This window comes from Chenopodium album, chromosome 6 (assembly GCF_948465745.1).
Source record: "Chenopodium album chromosome 6, dcCheAlbu1.1, whole genome shotgun sequence".
Taxonomy (NCBI): domain Eukaryota; kingdom Viridiplantae; phylum Streptophyta; class Magnoliopsida; order Caryophyllales; family Amaranthaceae; genus Chenopodium; species Chenopodium album.
In genome coordinates this window covers 43,238,929-43,244,384 of record NC_137839.1, presented here as the reverse complement: position 1 = coordinate 43,244,384, position 5,456 = coordinate 43,238,929, and the positions used below count along the sequence as shown (strand labels likewise).

Sequence of the window (5,456 nt, the reverse complement as noted above, 5' to 3'; positions counted from 1 at the left end):
TGAAACTTCCCGAGTCTTTTTCCTTCTTGGGCATATTATGTTAGACAAGAGCACTCACTTGATGTGGAAGGGTGATAAGTTCATCATTGAGCTTCCTCTTGTTGGTGAGAATATCTTTGAGGAACTTGAAGTAAGATGGCATTTGTGTCACAACTTTGAGAAAAGGGAGGTTGATATGCAAATTCTTCATGACACTAAGAAATTTTGCAAACTTGTCATTCAACTTCCACTCCGCAAGCCAACTGAGAAAATGAACCGGTCCATCAAGATTCCTAGCCTCACTAGGAATTGAAGTTGTCTTCTCATTGTTAAGCGTCTTCTTCTCCGAACCTCCTTCTATCTCATCACCCTTTTCTTTCTCACCTCCCTTGTTTTCATTCACACTCTCCTCTCCTCCCTTCTTTTCCTCACTATCCCCTTCATTTGGCCCTTCATAGGAAGTTCCTGACCTCAATGTGATCGTCTTGCACGTATCGGGTTTTGGGTTGTGAGATGGGTAAGGTTGTGGTTTTCCGGGTAGAGTAAATGGTGAATTGAAAGGAGTTCTCTTGGCCAATTGAGCTAGTTGTGAATCAACCATCTTGTTGTGAGCTCTTATCTCTTGTATTTGTTGCCCAAAAGATTTCATTTGTGCATGCATGGCTTGGAGGAGTTGAGTTTGAGTTAGCTCCTCTTGAGGTGCTTGTTCTTGATGATTTCTTTGAGGTGCTTGGGTTTGATTGTTGTATTGGTTGTTCCTTGGATAGCTTCCTCTTCGATTTTGGGGTTGAGATGGAGGTGGATTTTGATATTGAGGGTTGAAGTTGTAGGAAGGTTGAGCTTATTGGTTCCATTGTTGAGATTAAGGTACAAACCCGGGTGGTGGTTGTCTCCAAGCTACTCCACCGTCGCTTCCTCTAAATACCTCTTGCCTTGTGTTGTATGCTGCTACATGTTCGGGGATTAAACCTCCACAATAAGATGTATCATGGTTTTCTCCTCCAAAATTTTGACAAGAGAAAGAGTAACTTGAGAGGAGCTTGCTCCACCACTTGAACTTGCATTCACACTCGTGTTCAACTTGGAAAGCCTTTTTGTTAGTTGATCAATTTGATGTTGTAATTGATCAACTTTTTCCAATTCGTAAATACCACTTCTCTTTGGAGCATTTCTTCTTCGGCCCCCCCAAGAGTAATTTTTTTTTTACCTCTTCTATTGTGGCTTCAACTTGATTTTGAGGGATTTTGATTAATTGACCACCCACCCCCGCATCCAAATTGGCTCTTGACATGGGCTCCAATCCATCGTAGAAAAACCGCATGAGCAACCCTTGAGTGTACTCATGGTGGGGACATGCTTGTACCAACTCTTTAAATCTCTCCCATGCTTCACCAAGACTTTCATCGGCATCTTGCTCAAATGATGCAATTTTCCTTCTCATTTCGGCAGTCTTCTCCTAAAGATAAATCGCTTCAAGAACGCCTTTACCACCTCCCTCCATGTTGTGAGAGTGTTAGGCTTTACTTGCTTTAGCCATTTCTTTGCTCGTCCGGTGAGAGATTGTCGGAAAAGGTGCATACGAATGTAGTCTTGACTCACTTCATTGGTTTGCATCATTGCGCACAATTCAAGGAATCGGTCCAAATGTTCAATAGGGTCCTCACTTGCACTTCCGGAAAATTGCTCCGATTGGACCATTCTAGTATAGTGTGGATGGATTGAGAAGTTAGTTTCCGTGACGGGTAGAAAAATCCCTCCCGTGAGCTCATAATCCTCCGAATTTCCGAACTCACGAAACAAAACATCATTCTCTTGTCCCGCCATTGATCCGCTTGGTGAACTTGAAGAGTAAGTATCACTCTCACTATCAACTATATCACCAAAACCTCTTCCCTCGTCTTGATAAAGCCTACGGACTTGTCTCAAGGTTCGGTTGATTTCGTGGTCAATTTGATGTGAGGGTGCTCCTTGAGACCTCCTAAGCATTCACCAAAGCTAAGCAAACAATTAGCAATGACAAGGATGATAATAAAAAAACAAAAAGAAAAGAAAGTAAAATGACTCTAACAAAAGCAATAATAGACGCTAAACAAGCCGCTTCCCCGGCAACGCCGCCAAAATTTGATCAAAGGTTAGGTAGGTCGTTAAGCTACTACCCTAACAAAATTAATCATTTATAATACTTAAACCTACACTAAACCAGTTAGTTGCAAGTAAAGGGTTGAACCATTAGGGAAGCACACTAATTAAACATCAATAATCACTAATGCAAGAGTGAAAAGGGGATTGTTTTTGTAGGTTTTATTGAGTAAGAACACTAAAACTACAAATAAGAACGAAAATTATGATTAAAATCAAGGGAAAATGACGCTAGGGATACGGGGGTGTCCAATATGATTAGAAAGAGGGGAATAATGGTGATTATCATGAAACACATGCCAAAGAACACAAGAATCAACCTAAACAATTCATTCTCATGCAATAGTCTAGGCAAATTAATGAAAGGGGTCTACACTAATAAGGATCATTCTCATGCATCCTATTAGTTACAATCAAATCAAAAGAATAAAGAAGCACAATCCATAAAAACTCCACTTTAATAACTCATTCTCATGCAATCATTAAAATAGAGATGATCTGAATCTAGTTCAATTCACTTTCATGCATTTAAACTAGAAAACATTAAATAGAGTGCAAAAATAATCTCAAGCTAATAAAAATCGTGTCTTTCATCAATATATGGCATAAGTTCAATCCAACCATCATCAATCATCCAATATCAACTCATATCTTCCACCCCCTTCCCCTAGCTAAAAGTTTATCCTAGAGATGGGAGATTAAACATAATATCAAAACTAGAAATAAACTCAAGAAACTCAAAACAAAACATGATTAAAATCAATTAAATCAATAACAACTAGATTAACTAATAAGGTTAACAAGAATAAGCAACAATAAAACAAATAAATAATACTAAAGGAACGGAGAAGAGATTACTAAAGAAAGGATTAATGAAAGATGAAAACTTGGATTCTTGCTTGATTGATTGAAGATTAAAACTTGAGCAAAGTTGAATACAATAAAGGATGCTTGAATAACAATCTATTTTCTCTCTCTAGATTAGGCTAATATTCTATGGAATTAGTACTAAGTGTCCTTTATTACAAAGAGTCCCATCTATATATATGTGGCTCCCCCAAAAGAAAGAAACTTGGACAACAAGGCGCAAAGAAATAAAAAACCCAGCGTTGTGCGCCCGTACACGACATATGCGCGCCCGCACAGTAGATGTGTGCGCCCTCTCAGCATAGTGCGCAGCCGCAACTTTGAGGGTACGAGGAAATCAAGCGCGCCCGCGCAGCAGGTCGCGTGCCCGCACAGAAGCCGCATGTAGACACCTAAAAATGTCTCCCCAAAACCAAACCCGATGATGAACAACCTTTCACCACCACTATTGGTCGGGTTCAGTATTTAATCCCGAGAGTGCTCAAAAAATCGTATTTGATTATATTTGTATTTTTGAACAGTCCATGGATTAGTCTTGATGTTTGGTAAAAGCATAGTTTTAATTTCAGCCCAAATTTATTATTTAATTTCAGCCCAAACCTTTTTTATTTTATTGTTTTATTATTTATTCTTGGCCCAAACCTTTTATTTATTTTATTTAATTATTTTCTTATTTTAGCCCAAATAATAATAAATCAGAAAAAGGCCCGAAATTATCAATCGGCACTTAAAATGCTGAACGAAATTAGGGTTAAAAATGTATTTAGACGGAAAAGCGGGCTGGAAATTCCCGCGCCACGGCAGGTACCCATCGTGTCACGGGAATCATTCCCGTCTGACGGTGGGATTTCCCGTGACACGGGAAATCTGCTGTGACACGGGAATTTTCGTGTCCTTTCCGCGCAAACCCTTAACGCGTTTTCTTCCCCGTTTACTAAAAATTTCCCGCGTCACACTAAAACTGCGTCGTGTCACGAGAATGTTTCCCGTCTGACGGTGGGACCTCCCGTGTCACGGTACAGTTTTCCGTGTCGCGGGATACTTTTTTAGGGTTTTTATCATTTTAGGGTTCCGTGTGCTCCCTCAGCACATTTTCACTATAAATACCCCCTCATTTCTGATGTACGGGGCACCAATTAATTCTCTATTTTTCTCTCTTCTATGCTTTAGCCTAAACACTAGCCTACCCTTATTATTTCAAAATTCCTTCTTCAAGTACTCCAAGGAGTCCATACTTTACTCGTGGTTCTGTCCTTAAGCCAAGGCGTGAAAGGTAGAACTGTTTGAGGGTTTGGCCCCAAATCAACTCTACTTAATTTAATTTAATTTAATTATTGTTTTATTATTATTTCCTTGAAGTTACTAACTCGTTTATTATTTTGTAGTTGCAAACAAACAGAATCAAAGTAAGAATTATGTTCCTTTTATTTCTATTATTTTTCTAACGATTTTACATTGTTGGAATTATTGTTAAATTGCTTCCAATATTAATGTATATTCTATTATTTTTATTGATCACTATATTGCATGTTAAAGGGAATATATAATTGAAAATCACGCCTAATAAGATAATTTGGACAACTAGTTTAGGATCCTTTTTAATCTTGTTATTAATTCAAGTGGTCACAATATTTTAGAATTATATGTTGCATTAATATTCAACCAATTTAGATTAATAATAGTTTGGAGCAAATTGATTATTTTGTTTATATGCCTTTGAGATCGTAGGAATCACTTTTCACTATAAGAATCGAGTAGAGGCCAATACGGGCGAATGTGACTCCATGACTCACTTCGTACCATCATCCCCGATCTTCCTTTCGTGGTTCCGAACCATATAGAGTTAGTAATCTCATGGATTATGAATGGGGTGTAACCTTCACGGGTCAATCGTTGTTGCCTTTCGTTGTCCCTTATCGTGGTTGCCTTTTTATGATCCGTGAACGCTTTACAAGTTCCTTAAAAACTTGTTGGCGGCTCCTACTTTCCTTGTCCCTAATCGTATATGTTAATTCCCACTTCTTAAGAGTGCCAAGCATATTCAAAACATGCTCTAACGTAGGCGCACTTCGAACGACGCCTACAATTTGGCGACTCCACTGGGGAGGATTCTTGGTTATTTATCGATTTGAGTGATCGGTATTTAATTAAGATGAGTGGATGAGACTTGAAAGATTCTTGAAAAAATATTCCTTTGATTAATTTGACATTTTTATATATGCATAGACGTTTTAATGTCGTATTTAGGTCTGTCCCGTTGGAAAAATTGAATAACTTGATTGCGTACGAAGGAAAACAGGGCACCAGTCAGATTTTTTTACTGTCGTTTCACGGTACAGTGCACCGTCTGACGGTGTGCAGTACCGTGGCACGGGAATTTTTACCGTGTCACGACAGTCCTAAAATCAGTCCGGGGGCTTATTTTCTCTTCTCACAGTCAACTTCCTTCGATTTTTCTGAAAAAACGTATG

The 5,456-nt window shown here is 38.7% G+C and overlaps 1 non-coding gene across 1 annotated transcript; it reads left to right on the top strand.

Moving 5' to 3' along the window:
• Window positions 1-1,315: 1,315 nt before the first annotated feature.
• On the top strand, window positions 1,316-1,423 carry LOC145637424 (small nucleolar RNA R71). Its single transcript, XR_014114210.1, has one exon. It is a non-coding gene; the product is annotated as a small nucleolar RNA R71 (small nucleolar RNA).
• The last annotated feature ends 4,033 nt before the right edge of the window (window positions 1,424-5,456 follow it).